The sequence below is a fragment of the Lipotes vexillifer genome, unplaced genomic scaffold, assembly GCF_000442215.2.
Source record: "Lipotes vexillifer unplaced genomic scaffold, Lipotes_vexillifer_v1.1 scaffold86, whole genome shotgun sequence".
In the NCBI taxonomy this organism is placed as follows: Eukaryota; Metazoa; Chordata; class Mammalia; order Artiodactyla; family Lipotidae; genus Lipotes; species Lipotes vexillifer.
In genome coordinates this window covers 3744241-3758477 of record NW_006785406.1, presented here as the reverse complement: position 1 = coordinate 3758477, position 14237 = coordinate 3744241, and the positions used below count along the sequence as shown (strand labels likewise).

At 50.5% G+C, this 14237-nt stretch overlaps 1 protein-coding gene across 2 annotated transcripts in view; it reads right to left on the bottom strand.

Annotated features, from left to right (window-relative positions):
- Window positions 1-14237, bottom strand: part of RAB6B (RAB6B, member RAS oncogene family) — a 58580-nt gene that overhangs the window by 16798 nt on the left and 27545 nt on the right. The window lies entirely within an intron of this gene.

Sequence of the window (14237 nt, the reverse complement as noted above, 5' to 3'; positions counted from 1 at the left end):
ACTCGCTCTTTCCTTTCATCCAAGAAACATTCTTAAAATTCTTGCATCCTTAAAAAAAGAAACCTTCCCTGTCACGAAGTGGCTCTCCAGCTCTCTGCCAGTCTCTCACCTCCATTCCCTTGGTATGCTTCTTGGAAAAGGACCCAAACCAGCTGTCCCCACTTCCTCTCTTCTCACCCACTGCTCAGTGGTCTGACTCCTGCCCCTCTGCCCACTGAGGCTGCTCTGGCTGTGGTCGCCATGGCCATTCATCTCCAAATTGTAAGGACACTCTATAGGCCAGACTCTAGTAGACGTACTTGACCCTGTGGACCAATCTCTTCCCTGACACTCTTCCTTCCTTTGCTTTCATGACGTGACTTGTTTCTGGCTCTCCCTTCCTCTCTAACTGCTGTCCCTTATCGGCCTCTTACAGGATCCTCTTCCTTTCTCTGTCCCTAAAATGTTGGTGCTCCCTACTGTTTTGTGTCAGGGGGCCTCATGTACTGTCACAGCTTCAAAAAGGATGTGCTGCTGGCTTCCCAACCTACATTCCAGGCCTCACCTCTGTCCTGAGCCCCAGATCCAGGTATCTGACTGCTTACTGGACATGTCCATCCACGTGTCCTCTAGACCTCTCACTAAACATATGTGTCCCACCTGGAGCCCCTCATCCCCCTCCAGACTTACTTCTTCTACTTGCCCCATCTCGATGAACGGCACCTCCACCTCCATGGGTGCCCAAGCCTCCAGAAGCCCTCCTGAGTTCCTCCTCTTCCCTTGCTCTCTCGTCCACCCCCTCACAGCAGAGGAATCACTGAGCTGATACTTTGCCTCCTGAGTGTTTTCACCTATCTGCTTCTCTCCATCCCCACCAGCACTGCCCCGGTTCAGTCCTCCAACTTCTTTTACCTGAATAGCCTCAACAGCTTCCTGACTGGTCTCTCTGCCCTGAGGTTCTCCCTGGATAAATAATCTCTCACCAGCACCAGTGTTATATTTCTAAAACATAAATCTGACCATATCACTCCCTACTGCCCCCAGGAAACAATCCAAACACTTCAGCTTGGCCTGCAAAGGGTCCACCCCTCGCTTCCTTTGACCTCGTTCCCCTCTTTCCCAGCTTGCACTTTATACTTTAGTAATAATACTGAGGTCAGGACTCTGCACACATAAGTCACTTTGTGTTTCTGTGCCTTTTCTAATGCTCTTCCACATGGTTAAAACCTAATCAGAGATCAAGATTCAGCTCCTCTGCTGAATCCAGTCATTTTCTGAGCCCTCAGGTTGGCCTCCGGGCCCCTCATTTAACAGTTTATCTCCTAAACTGGAAAGATCTCATACTAGTCAGTCTCTCCCAATGGCCAGTGATTTGGTAATTCTCAACACGTAGTGCATGGACCACTTGCTTCAGAATCACATCAGAAGCTTGTTAAATATGCAGATTGCTGAGCCCAGACAGACAGAATCACAATCTCTGGGGTGTCAGTCTGGGAATCAGAATTCCAGACAAGCCATCAGATAACTCATTTGTGCAGTAAAGTTTGCAAACAACTGCATAGATTCTGAGCTCCTGCTGTAATTGGTCTGAGGAGGCTGTGGTATCCAGGAGGAGGGGCAGATTCCTTGCCTGGGGTGAGAGACAGGGAGATGCCCATGCCTGCAGAAGGGGCTAATCATGGATGAAAAAACCAAGGCTCACTCAGAACTGAGGTCATAGAGGTAGGGGTGGCAGAGGCAGGATTAGAACCCAGGCCTCCCTGACTGCAAAGCCCCTGCTCCTGACTGTTGAGCTGTATTCCCTCTGCTTCCTGAAGTCCCTTCATTTCTGAAGCTGTCACTGAGTGTGTGTGTGTGGGTCACATCCTGTCTGGCTCCCTCCTGTCAGAATGTATGGTCATTAGCCATAACAGCTCGGCAGAGTCCACATTAAGAGGAAGTTCATTTGCATCTTAACAACAACAACAAAAGTCAGCTCTCTAAGGGCAGAACAGAAACAAGAACTTTTAAGATGGCCTTGGTTACCAGAAATTTTCTAGCTCCTTGGCGTCATTTATTTTTCCAGATACAAGGCATAAGCAGTTGGCCCTACACTACTGCCAGCTGGAGCCCATTGCTCCCAGACAGGCCAGATCTACAGGGAGAAGGTGGTCAGTCTTTCCTGGACAGCTCCTTTCTGGCATATGGTGTAAGTAAGTAGTACTCATTCACTTATTCACTCTTGAGTGTTTACTATGTGTTAGACCAAAATAAGCCCTGGTCCCAGCCTATAAGGAGTTGTTCCCTCCCGTGGAATGCTCCTCCATATGGCTAACACCTATTCACAGTTCACGATTCAGCCCTGAACTTCCAAACTTGTGGAGGAGCTAAGATCAGCACACAGAACTATGGTCCCTGACAGATGGGTAGGACTATTGTAGTTAGAGGGTCTCTAAGAGGAGGGAGACCTTGCTTCTGATTGATTTCTTGAGGAAAGGCAGGGCAACTATGCCACTCCTTGAGTGAATACTAACTTTCCAGCAGGTAAAGATGGGGAAATAGTAGAGGATGGGAAGTGCGGGAAGTAAATCCCAGATGGAGGGAATGGCGGTGCTCCGATTTTGGTAATCAGAACCAACCCTCTTACAGATTACAATTATAAATTCTGAGCAGAATGTAAAAAACAACTAACTGAAGGCACCAGAAAGTGACAAAATCAGGTAGAATCTAGAGGGGAGTCAACACTTAAAAGAAGAGAATGGCCCTGGGCAAGGCTCCTGTTTTTATGACTGTTCATTCACCTAAAGGCAGCCCCGGCTGGAGCTGAGGGGTAGCTACAACTTGGCAAGAAACCCATAGTCGTACTGGTTAAAAATGAGAGGGCAGATCATAAAACTATCACAGCAGCTGGAAAAGGTGGAAAATCCTGGAGATGAGAAATCCCAAATTCTGCATGTAAATGCTACCCAAATCTCTGGCCCAAAGAGACCACAAGCAGCCTAAGACTGAAAACCAAACAAACAAAGCTGAACAGAACTTTAAGTTGCTGCCTACCATGGGGGAGAGAATCGAGAATTTGGGTTCAACAAGTACTATTCCAAATGAACAAGCAGAATCCATAGTCTTAATCACAATGTGTTGTATACAACTCAAAATTACTATACATATGAACTAAAAGCCATATTTAAGAAAAAAAAGAATAAATGGGGGCCAGCCCCAAGGTGACCCAGATGTTGAAAGTAGCAAGCATTTTTAGGCAACTAATACAATTATGCTCAAACATATAAAAAAACATGCTCACAATGAAGACACAGATTTTAATCTGTGCATCTCAGCAGAGAAACTATAAAGAAGCAAATATAAATTTAGAACTAAAAATACAATATCTGAAATTTTTAAATGCTTAACAGAAGACAGCAAATGACAGATGAAACAGTGAACTTGAAAACGGATCAATAGAAATTATCTGAAAGGATAATATGGGGACACCAGACAAAAAGAACAACTAGCTACCCAGGTAGGCCACAACCTCCATTCCCTCTCAAAGGTCAGCACAGGTCACACAGTGTGTGAGTGTGTTTATGAGTGTATGTGAGTAGACACATGATGAATGGAGATACACAAGTGTGCATGCAATTGTGTATCTGCATGTGGAAAGTAGTAGGTGTAAGAGGCTTGTGTGGGTATGAGTGTGTGGTGGGGAGGGAGTCATTTCTGCTTTAAAGGTAAAGCCCAGATCGATGTATGAACACAGCCCTGGTGAGGCCAGGAGGCTAAGAGGCTGAGGTGACCAGAAGCCTCCATGGGGGAGGGGGACAGATTTCTGCCAGCAAACCTAGGCTCCCTGTCAGTGCCTCCTAGAGCAGTGCATGGCCAGGCCTAGAGGACCTGGCATGCAGCTAGCAGAGTGCCCCACCCAAATGGACCTGGGTGGGGTCATGTGCCCAGAGGGCCCTGGTCCATCTTCAGGGACCTCTGCCAGTGCCTTGGCAGGCTCTGAATGCTGTATAATGGGCTTGGAAGAACACTGTGTTGGGAGTATCCTGGAAAAATGACAGCCTCTCTGGCCCTTAGCTTCTTATCTCTAAAATGGGGATAATCACAGCTTCCTTCAAGGACTCTTGGATCAAATGAGTTAGACTGCATGAAGGTACTCTGTGTGAACAAAATGAGGACTGAGCAACTGATGGAGGGATTTCCAAAAGATGCTGTAGAAGCTTGGCCTGGGAACCTTTGTGCTTTTTGTAATCTGTATTCACATCCCAATAAATGAGCGTTCCCAGAGCTTCAGGAAAGGCTGGCCCTCAAAGAGGTGGGTTCCAAAGGAACCATGGAGTCTTGGCCACAGCATTCATTCTCTGTATTCCATTTCCTCTTATGAGGTATGCAGTAAATTATTCTTGCTGGAAACTTTTCCACAAGGATGTAAAGAGGGTATCAATACAACATGAGCAGCAGGCTTGACTCTGAGACTCTGCTACCAGTACATGACCCCCACGATACTCCCCTTCCCTCCTCGACTGTGCTGGATGAGTCTCCTGGGCTCGATGGGCTTGATGCCCCTCCAAGGAGGCTGGACTGCATCCTGCTGTGGTTAGATCACCCCAAACCTGGCAATGCTTATTTATTCCTTTAATATTGCTGTACTTGCCAACTGTACTGCTTATGAAAAATGGCAGGCACTTCGTTTTATACAAAACAGGCGGAATCTTAACAAGGACAGATTCCATAGCTGCGTCCACATTTATCTTCTTCTGAATGTGGTGTCAACCAGTGTTAACAGGGGCTCAGACACACAGTGCAGAATGATGGTGCGTTACACGCCTCCCTCTACACAAAAGCTCCCATTGGCCCAGCATATGCCTGAGGAAAGAGATGTTTCCTGAGGCACTTGTTGAAATCGTTTTTGCTACGTGCATTTATTATGAAATGTAATTTTGCATCCACATTCTGACAAGACACAGTAATAAAGTGTGCTGTGGAAATTTGCCTGGTAATTTGCATGAATTGACTCAAGATTCTCTTCTCTGGAAGAGAGATCATGAAAAGGAATGTATGTGTGTCTTCTTTCAGCCTTGGCCAGGCCTTGGCCCATGGCTGGGGAAGCATCCCCAAGTGGCAGAAAGCAGCTGGGCATGACAAGCCCTTGACAATGAAGCTGCTGTTTGTGCTCTGCACCACCAACCATCAGATGAGAGTGCCAGGGTAAAGACATGCAAATGAGCATGCAAATGAAGCTGGCAAAACTTATGGATTCAGACCAGCAAGTGGATGCTGTGGGGGAAGGAGACAGCAGCCTCTGGAAAACACGCTGGGCACGGTCTGGCCTTGCCAGCAGCTCAACCAAGTGCTGCGGAGGAGGGGCGGCTGGCTGGGAGGCCACAGCGCAGGTACCTGGATTCTTTCAGACACCTCAGTATCAAAGTCTTCACAGTCCCTGTGGCCACTTTCCTCCCAATGGGGAGTGGCTTATGCCAGTCACCACCCAATACAAATATTTATCAATCGCTCTTTTATTTCCTGTGTGCTCTGAAACATCAACCAAACAACATGCACCTTACAACTTTAAACAAGGGGTGAAATGTCATCAAAATTAGTCAATCCTTCCAGAAGCCACACAGATGCCCAGGGATGTGTGGCCTGAAGCTCCCTGAGAGTTTTCCCACAGGCTCACAAATGGATGCAATGCATCAGCCCTCTCCTCATCTCTTAGGGAGAAAGGTGTTCTGGGGGATGGACTTTTGAGGGCATCTAAGCGCTATCTATGAGTAACCTATGAAGTGAATTAGGAAGGATTACTAAAACCTGGGTCAGAGTTGCGCGATGGGGCCACTTCACTTATGAACGCTAGCAGGTGCTATTGGACTCCCCCAATACCAACTGGCAACCTCCTACTCCCTTGCCAGCCTGAAAACTGTAGAAGTGAAATGCTGCTTTCCCAGCCTCTCTAGAGGATAATGGTGATCATGTGACTCAGTTCTCGCCAATATGACATAAGCTGCAGTCTGCTGGAAGGGGAGGGGATTCTAGGGAAGCTCTTGCTATCTTTTTCTGCCTTGAATGCAGAGGTGACCTATGGAGCCAGGCTGCATGAAGATAACCCACAGAACAAGAAGGCAGAATAGAATGACAGCAGGGGTCTGGGACCTGCCTGATGGCATCACTGGGCAGCTGGGCCACCTCAAGTCCTACCGTGACTTCTCGCACCTGAAAAACCAAAGCCCTTCCTTGTTTAAGCCAGGTTAGTCAGGTTTCTCTACTAGAGGCTGACTTCATACCTAATTTGCAATATGCTTGACAAAAGAGGGAGAGAAGCGCAGGGGAGAGGAGGGAAAGAAAAGACGTTACAGCAAGTCTGCCCTCAGACCAGTCCCAGGTCAACGTCCAAAAGGAGCACCTGGGTGACTGCTGGTGCCCCAGTGGGTGTCTGAGGGCAAGGTCATCTTGCCAAGCTGCCTGCCTGGCATTCAGGGGCATTTTACTATATAAGAGTGTCACCTCACACTTTGACCACAGAACCTAATATTTGCGAAAGGTGGAACTCTACTGCATTAATATGATAAAATCATCGTGTTGCTAGAGCTAACCAAAGATGGAGTCCAGTGTTCTGCCAGAAGTCTGGGGCCCTGGCAGCATCTGGCAGAGTGCCAGAGCTCTGCACAGGCAAGCATGGTTGGGAGGCCCACAGTTTCCCATGAAAACACTATGTTAGTAAGTTATTGTTAGCTTCACTTCATCATTACCAACTTTGTTGTGGAGTTGGTTTGCTTCGCTCTCTATATAGAGCATGGTAATGCACATTTGTATCAGCAGTATTTCTGGCCTATAATTTTCCATCATCCAGGCTTTAAGACCTCCATGAGCTATGGTTTAAATACAAATTAACCACATCTCTACTGCTAAAGTTTGAGGCCACTGGTCTAGGTGATGCAGGGGTTAAATGCCATCCAAATAATTTCCAGGTTAAAAAATGCAATACTAAGAAACTGGGATGCTGGCCCAGAATCTCTCAGCTAAGTGACAGAGGTGGGATTTGAACCCAGGCCTCTGCATGCAGCATTGTTTTGGAGGATAAAAAAAGAGCTGATATAAGAGGATGTGCTGACTCTTTCTCCTCTGTGTGACCCCACTCTGACCACCTCGACAGGGGTGGAAGATTCTGCCCCTGTCTCTCCAGGTGCCGGGTGGTTACCTGGACACCACCTGGGGATACGTGGCATCATGGATTCTATGGGGAAAGGCCCCTCCTCCTGGCCCTCCACCTGCTCTCTACAGTCCGACCCAGAAAACTCAGTAGCTCTTGGGGCTTCAGGAATCCAGATCCTTCCAGCGTCTCCTGGGCCCACACACATAACAGCCATTTTCAAACATCTTCACTTGACTGTTCCACTATCACTTCCCACTCAACTTTTCATTTTGCTTTGTGTTGATGGTACCGATATTCTTCTGGGGTGTCTGGACAGAAACCCAGGGCCCACTCCTCTCCCTCTTCTGCACCTCACAGGCCTACTCTGTCCACTCGCTCCTCCCACTGTCCTGTGTGTCTAGGCCCAGGCTTGGCCCAGGCCCCTCACTCACATCCCACGCAGCCCTGCATGACTGCTCAGTGACATTCCTCCCTCCCCTGCTCCGCCCTTCCACTCACAGAGCTGCATCCACGTCTGCGGGCCCTGCTGCAACTGCCATCCCTGCCCTGGCCGGGGCCCACAGGTCTGTCTCCTACAAACTCTGGGGTCTTTGATCCCATCGGTGCCCACCGTAGGAACCACAATAGCTCTTCATTCCCTGCCCCGTAAGCCCAAGCCCCACTGAGTTCCTAGGGCCTCCACAGCCTCATCAACTAGGCCCACTTACCCGTTGGGACAGCAGGCACAGACCCTGGAACCCACAGTACTTTTAGAGGCCCAGAAAAATGTGTTTTTTTGTTGTTGTTTCTTTTTGCGGTACACGGGCCTCTCACTGTTGTGGCCTCTCCCGTTGTGGAGCTCAGGCTCCGGATGTGCAGGCTCAGCGGCCACGGCTCACGGGCCCAGCTGCTCCGCGGCATGTGGGATCCTCCCGGACCGGGGCATGCACCCGTGTCCCCTGCATCAGCAGGCTGACCCCCAACCACTGCGCCACCAGGGAAGCCCTGTGTTTTTTGTTTTTAACTTTTTAAATTTAAATTTCTTTTAAAATCAAAAGAAAAAAATGAATATAATAATAATGACATATAATAATGAATCCAGCCTGTATTGTCTTCATCTTTATAACAGTACAGTTATAAAATATAATTTACATACATTATATATATTTGTGTGTGTGTATATATATATATATATATATATATATATATATATATATATTGCTTTTTAATGAAGGAAGGAGCAAAGTGCCCTGGAAGGCAAAAGTGCCTAAGGCCGTGAAAGTCAAAAGGCAGCTCAGCCAGTAGCCCATCCACAGGCCCTATAGGACCCTCCACTCCAAAAAGGCAGAGCCCGCCCCGGCACCGCCCCCCACGCATGCGCAGCACTGGATCATTGCACCTGGGGCTCCCACCAAGGCTTCTCCTTCAGCATACTAATCCTCCCTCCCACGCAGTGGCATCAGATCCTCCCTGCCCTTTCCCACTCAGCTCCCACCCTCTCCTCCAGGAAGCCTTCCACACTCACTAGAACAGCCACTGATCCCAGCCTTGTCTGAAGCTCCACACCCCCAAGGACCACAACACTCTTGACGAGCTTCACGCATTAATGTAGGATGGGACAATGGGAGGATGAGCAGGGAGGTACCTGGACGACGACAGCAGTGTTGGTTACGACGAGAGCCTCAGCCCCATGTCAGCACTCCAGCCGCAGACCATGCTCCCCGGGGGGGTAGGGCGGCCACGTGAGGCCCACCCCCTCACCTCTACCTGCCCACCGCCCAGGATCTGTCCTTGCAGAGCTGCAGCCTAGCCACCCCACAACCGGACCTTGCCCACAGAGCTGGGTGCCCAGCACAGTACGATGTGTACACACACCCTGACAGTTGAGACGGATGCTGCGCCATGCACCCCGTAGGCCAAGGGCCCAGCTGCCTTGCCCGGTGCCCTTGCAGCACGCCATGTGGCTCCTCTGAATCTCCTGCCTCTTGCTGACCAAGTGCTCCACGCTGTGGCCACAAAAGCCATCTCCCCTGGGCCCTGTGTGCCAACCCATCCACTCTTGTCTGACTGGCTGCACCTCCTCTTTGAGGTGGAGCCCCGGGCACCTCCCCACCTATCAGAGGGAACCCTGTCTCCTGGTATCTCTTGGCTGCTGTGGGCTCTGTGTGGGCTCACTCATCTCCTCAGAGTGACCCCCTGACAGAAAGGTGCTCAGTGCTATCAGCAACCTACCCCCAAGTCCCCATGCCTTTCCTTTTCCCTGGCCCCAGCAGGGGAGGGGACCAGAGAGCAGCGCCCATGAGTGTGAGGCTGGGTGTCCAAGGAGGACATTCTGGCTTGACCCATCCCCAGGTCCTTCTACCTCACTGTGGCCCACTTCAGGCCCACCAGTGAAGGCGATGTGGAGACACTTTTAGGTGTGGGGCTTGGCTGCCCAAGCCTGGCAGCCTCCAGACCACCTTCCTGAGTCTGGTTGGACAAGCATTAGCAGAACTCGCTGCCCCAGAAAGAGAGACTTCAAAGCGTCCAGCCCCACGCGGACGACCCCTCTCATAACATGGTCATCACAAACGCCCCCTCCCTGAGCATCTGGGAGGTGCTGCTGTGGGACCCAGCGGGAGCTTGGCTCCCCTGAAAGGCCACCTGTGCTGCAGAGGTGAATTGTCGGGGTGGGGCAGGTGCTGGTTTGGGGGCTGCTGAGCAGCCAGATGGGCAGCTCCATAGCATCAATGACCAGGCCCCAGTGAACCTATTTACTTTATTAAATCAACTTACAAATGTTACATAAAGAAACATCTGACCATTCTGAAAAGCCCTGTGAGAACAAAAAGACTTGCTGCCAGATAGGCTCCTGGGGAAATGGCTTCCCCAGGTCAGATGCTGGGCCAGTAGCACGTGAAGCGCCAGAGGGGCCTGGAGCCTGGAGGGGTCCCCAATGGGATCAGACTGGGAGGTGCTGGGACACTGTGTAGTGGGTTGAAGAGTGTCCTCTTCCCAAATTCTGTCCACCTGGAATCTCAGAAAGTGACCTTATTTGGAAAGAGGGTCTTTGTGAATGTAATTAGTTAAGGGTTTCAAGATGAAAAATCATCCACGATTTAGGGTGGGCCCTAAATCCAATGACTGGAAGTGGCAGGCCTTTGGAGAGAGCGTGGCTCTGCTGATTCCAGACTTCTAACCTCCGGAATTGTGAGAGAATAAGCTTCTGTTGTTTTCAGCCACTTGGTTTGTGGCAATTTGCTATAGCAGTCCCAGAAAACTAATACACAGCTAGCGGGGAGAGAGGAAAGCCCCCAGATCACTGAGGGGCTAACAGCAACTCAGGCAGTCCCTCGGCCTGTGAGGGCACAGTGGACACAGCCATGCTGTCTCCTTCCCAGAGGCACTGTGGGACCCAGGGAGTGCTCCAGTGCAGTCCTCCAGAGACACTCCCAGGAGCACCTAGGTAAGCCCCAGCAGGCTGGGACCCACTGGCTGCTTTCCTAACTTGTGCTGTGGTGGGAGGTCTAGGGACAGGCTGGGGGCTTCAGCCTTGGTTATCAGTTCATCTCAGTCACCTCTGAGATTTAAAAATGCTAATGCCTGACCCAGCCTGTGCATCTCCAGTCATTCCCCCAGTAGGTAATGCTAACATGCAGCCAAGATGGGGGACCCATGAGAACCCCCAGGAAGAGGGCTGCTCCCAGATTCTCCCCTCTCACCCACAGCCACCACCTGGGGGGCTGAAACCTCCCATTCTGGTTCTAGTGCAGGTTTCAAACAGATGGACCAAGGGCCAGGCCCACAGGTGGGTTTCACTGGCCACTGGGAGTGGAAAGGGGGTCTGGCCCACAGAGAGGGCCACATCTCATCACGGCGCAGGCACCAGGGGTTTCTTCTTAGTACATTTTGAAAGACATTTTTTAGTTGGGATTCTATACAAGAGAATTGTTGAAGACGTGAATCTCACCAGGCTGTAAGTCTTGACTTTTTGCTTCTTAAGTGAGTGGATTTAGATGGGGTGAGAGGTGGGTGGTGAGAGGCTGGGGAATGCACATGTCAAGAGGAGAACAAGGTACACGTGTGTGCAGGGGAAATGCCAGGCAGGAGCCGGCAGGAGACCCGCTCTCCCAAGGCCACAGGTCAACAAGGCAGCATCTCCCTTGGGCCTGCCAGGCGGACAGGACCCTGGAGAGGTCTGGCGGGGAACCGCGCTCTCCGTGCCCAGGTCCTCATGCCAGCTCCTTGGGGCCTTGGGCATGTTCAGCCCCAGACAGAGGGAGGACTCGCTGCCACCCAGGATGAGGTTGAACCCTCTCTACCCTCCATGTCCGGCTCAGGGCAGGGCCAGATTCTGTGGCCAGGTCATTTTCTCCTACTTCTCTGTAAACAGAGTAAGTACTTGACAAACATCCGTTGTCAGAATAAGTGAATAGGGGAGGGGGGCGGGAGACAGAGCCAGAGACACACGTAAGGATGAGAGGGGTGGAGCGGTGGATATGCCCTGGGAACTTTCTGGGCACCTCAGCCAATCAAGGCGGGGACAGGGGAGCTCTGCTGGGCTGTACTGGTTGGTACACAGGGTATTTGTGGGCAGTGCTGGGGAGTGGTCAGCATAGGGGGGCACAACTGGGAACATCCCCCGGGGCCCTCGGGCATCTTGTCTACTTCCCAAGTGCCTCTGCCACCATGTTAAGAAAAAGTAACATTTCCCCCTCTCCATCTCCAGAGAATTCATGAAAATGGGCCTGTGTGCACACACAACTGGAGCCCCAGCCTCCCAGCCTAACCACCATCTTAGAGGGTATTGGGAGAGAAATTCTACCTGCAGCCAAAAAAAAGTCAGAAAAGCCTGCAGTGGGGAGGGACTTGGGCTTTCTTCACTTTTTGCCAGGACACTGGACATCGACACTGGGCCACTGTGGCCACTCAGTCAGATGGAGTCTAAAAACAAGGCAGACAGGGCCTCTTGAAGCCACTGTGGTGGATTCTGACACCAGCTGACACCAGCTGTGGGCAGGCCCTGTTCTGGACCCATGAATGCAGAGGTGGATCCGAGGGGTCCTGGCCTCAGCCAAGCTGACAGCCCATCCAGCAGCCAGAGCAGTAGGAGTTCCTGTAGGGCTGGGAAGCCAAAGGAGCCCTGAGGACAGTGTGCTAGGGAAGATGGAGCCGTGGAGGGGTGCAGAGCATGAGGAGGGTCCTGACCACAGACAAACATGTGCTCTGAGCCTTGATGAGTCAGAGGAATTTTTCACAGCAGAGGAGAGAAGAGGGAAGGGCATTCCAGCAGAGGTGACACCATAAGCCAAGGCATGGAAGTGGGGCAGTGTCACTGAGGGGGAAGCAGCAAGCAGCCCCCTGGACCATGGGATATGGGACAAGCAGTGGGCCATAGGAGGTGACACTGGAGACTCAAACGACATGGGGAGGAGCTGAGGCTTTGATCCACACCAGTGAAGACCACTGCAAAGGCTCCGAGGCGATCTCTACTGCCCACCACTGCCAAGAACAGCCAGCCAAGGGCATCACTTATTATCAATGGGACATCAACAAGAAGTATTATAAGTAACTTAATATTTGAAAAATCAAATAATCAAAACAATATCTGTGAGATCGTTCACTGACACACACACACATGCACATGAATACACACACAAATATGCAAATACCAAGTCAGACTTAAGAACTGAAGTTAGAGCTGTGATTCGGGTGCAAAGCGACGCAGTAGGACTCCCCTTACAGGGAGGAGAGGGCTCTGCAAGCCTGCCGTGCTACAGAGCCTGGCCTGTACCAAGCAAGACAAAATGTGGCTGAGATAATCATCCCAGAGCAGATGTCCAAGGCTGTGTACATCACTCGGGGCCCCATGTCCTTACCCTTCAGTCAGTTTTTACCAAGTCCACTAGTTATCTGGTATTTCAGATGACGGCAGAGGAAAAGTAGGGATTTAGAGGGAGGCAGAGAAAGGAGCTGTGTATGAGGCAAAGATGCTGACTGGTCCAGAGTGAGACAGAAAGACTAAAGAGTAGACACAGAACTGTAATCCGCAGTGGGCTGTGCTCTGCATGCTCTGTAGGTCCCGGGATATGGGAGACCTCTTAGCACAGCAGTCCCCAGTGTGTTCTATAAATATTTATCCTTTGAGGACCCGATGACAAAAGGATTCAATGACCAAATACATCTGGGAGACCCTGCACACTACATCTCTCTTTCAGCAAATCAAAACCATACACTGATGTAGTAAAAGGCCCTGAGAAGTCCTGCAGTAGAAAAGTAGATTTACTTTCATTCACCAGTGTTCCCTAAGCCCCGAACCCTTCTCCCTGCCTTTTTTTCCTCAAATAACACCTACTAACATCCTTTGGAACTACTATCTCACAGAACCCACTGGCTTAGAAAATTGAATTATTATTTGTGTCTGTCTTAAGGAAGAAAACAATATATTTTTTCTTAAAAATAGTTGAAATGATTAAGTTTGGTACCTTGTGATAACAGCTTTAGTTGCAGGGGAAATTCACTTCATTTGCTCATCGGCAATGACAGGAAAGTGAAATGTTACTGACCTTCAAGAGCTCAGCCTTAGGCTACGTGGAGCCACCTCTGGTTGATTCCAGACGACCCTTGAAAGCCAGGAGCACACAGGTCACTCTATCCAGCCTCCTGCCCATGTAGAGCAGTGCAGGCCCATCACACCAGCCTCTCCAGGGAAGGAAGTGCCCCAGCAACCGTGTGTGTGTGTGTGTGTGCGCGTGTGTGTGCGTGTGTGGGGGGGGCGTGTGTGTGCGTGTGCACGCATGTGTATGTGTGTGCGTGTGTGCACGTGTGTGTGTACGCACTCACGAAGGTCCCACACACAGCCACGCTGGAGGAGCAAGTTCTCCTACTGCTCTTTCACGTCCCTCATTTTGCTTCTTGCCCATCCTCCTCCACATGGTGATGCCCCCAAGAAACCAAACACTGTCATGGTTTAGACCTGCCATGGGGGGCAAGAGAACACAGACTGAAAGGTGTCCTTTCTCTACTGGAAACATTTCCCTTATTGAGGTTTGGATCTTCAGAAGGGCCCAGGGTCTTTACCGGGCTGGTACCAGTGTGCAGATGGCAAGCTCCTCCAATGCAAGATGGATGCCCTAGGTCCCAGGAATGACCCACTCTCATCCTAGCATCAGCA